This window comes from Mandrillus leucophaeus, unplaced genomic scaffold (genome assembly GCF_000951045.1).
Source record: "Mandrillus leucophaeus isolate KB7577 unplaced genomic scaffold, Mleu.le_1.0 Scaffold117, whole genome shotgun sequence".
NCBI classification, from domain to species: domain Eukaryota; kingdom Metazoa; phylum Chordata; class Mammalia; order Primates; family Cercopithecidae; genus Mandrillus; species Mandrillus leucophaeus.
The window spans coordinates 4,275,860-4,278,281 of record NW_012099987.1 but is presented as its reverse complement, the minus strand read 5'-3'; positions in this window follow the sequence as shown (position 1 = coordinate 4,278,281).

The window sequence follows — 2,422 nt, the reverse complement described above, 5'->3', positions numbered from 1 at the left end:
TCATAACACAGAGGAGGCACAGTATCCTGAATTTTTAATTTATATTTCCCTTTATTTTACTTATATAAACAGATAGTTATTTTTAATGTATCACTACTATATAGTTATATATTAATATGTCATATACAAATATGTATAAATTTAATATATACTTATTTAATATATATTTCTATATAGATGTTTATATAGAACATATGTCTCTCAAGGCATATAAATGTTTATATAGTAATATATATTAAATAAGTATATAGTATATTAAATTTATACATATTTACATGATATAGTAATATATAACTATATAGTATTGATACATCAAAAATACATGTATGTTTATATGTGAATTTATTATATATGTATATAAAATATTGATATAATTTATAGACACATAAGTAATATAATTAAAATAAATATTAATATATGTTACATATTAACATATACTATACTATACAGATGTTATAGTATTGTATATAACTACATATTATATATAGCATTATGTAATATACATATATGTATATACAGTATAATATACATATATAGTATCTATAGTGCAATATGCATAGCATATGCATGTATATATCATGTATTATATAAACATAGAATGTATTTCCATGATAAATGTATAGTACTATTTTGTATGTTTTAACCATCATATAAATAGTATCATTCTGCATATATTATTACACAACTCCCTTGTTTTTCACTGTAAATTATGTTTTTGAGATTTATTTCTGTTAATACATGTAACTCTGGTTTGTTTTTAAAAAATTGCTTATCAATTCTTATAGATGAACATTTAGGCTGTTTCTAATTTACTCTTATCACAAGCAGCCTTTCAGTGAAAATTCTTGTTCTTGTCTCCTTGTACACAAGTGAAAAAACTTCTCTGGAGAGAGAAAACATTCAGTTTTTCACTGTTAAATATGACATTAGCTGGAACATTTTGTAGATGCCATTTATCAAACTAAGTAAGTTCATAGTTAGCTATGAATTTTTTAAAATCATGAATTAATGTTGAATTTTGTCATATATATCCTCAGCATCTATTGAAATTATCTTGTGCTGTTTCTTATGTAGTCTGTTAATATGGTGAATTACATTGACTTAATTTTGTGGGTTTTGTTTTGTTTTGTTTTGTTTGAGACAGGGTCTTGCGGTCTTGCGGTCTTGCTCTGTCACCCAGGCTGGAGTGCAGTGGTGTGATCATGGCTCACTGCAGCCTTGACCTCCCAGTCTCAGGTGATCCTCCCACCTCAGCCTCCTGAGTAGCTGGGACTACAGGTGCACACCACCATGCCCAGCTAATTTTTGTATTTTTAGTAGAGATGGGCTTTCACCATGTTGCCCAGGCTGGTCTCCAATTCCTGAGCTCAAGCAATCTGCCTGCCTCAGCCTCCCAAAGGGCTGGGATTACAAGCGTGAGTCACCACACCCTGCCATTGATTTAATTTTGAATGTTGAATCAGCCTTTCATTGCTGGAATAAACTCCACTTGCTTGTGTTATTTTTCTTTATATTTGTGAATTAATTTGTTAATATTTTGTTGAGGATTTTTATTGCATTTTATTTCATTTTATGTTGGCTTGTATCTTTTATTTCTTGTAATGTCTTTGTTTCATTTTGTTAGAAGAGCAATGCTGGCCTCAAAATGCAGTAAGAACTATTTTCTCTTCTTCTGTTTTCAGGAAGAGATTGTTTAGAATTGGTATTATTTCTTCCTTAAATGTTTACTGATGTAGAATTGGTGTCAGCAATGAAATCAACTAGTGTATGTTCTGTGGTTTTCTTTGTTGAAAGGTTTTAAACTATGAATTCAGTTTCCTTGGTAGGTATATGATTATTCCTATTTTCTGTTTTTTCTTAAATGAATTTTGGTAGTTTGTGTCTTTTAAGGCATTGTTCTGTTTTATGGACGTTATTCTTGAATTTATGGATGGTGGATAGTTCATCGTATTTTATTTTCCTTTTAATATTTATATAGTTTATATTGATTCATCTCTTCCATTCTTGATATTTGGTAATTTGTATGTCTCTCAGCTCATTTTCGGTCAGTTTCTTAGAGTTTTATCAATTTTATTGATCTTTTTGAAGAGCCAGCTTTTAGTTTATTGATTTTTATTTATTTCAATTTTATTTATTTCTACTCTATTTCTTTCTGCTTGCTTTAGATTTTATTTGCTTTTCTTTTTATAGATTCTTAAGGTAGAAGGTTAGATTAATGATGTGAAACCTCTCTTCATTTTATTTTATTTATTTATTATGCAAGGTCTTGCTCTGTTGCCCAGGCTGGAGTGCAGTGGTACGATCTTGGCTCACTGCAACCTCTGCCACCCGGGTTCAAGTGATTCTCCTGCCTCAGCCTCCTGAGTAGCTGGGATTACAGGCACATGCCACCATGCCATGCCTGGCTAATTTGTGTATTTTT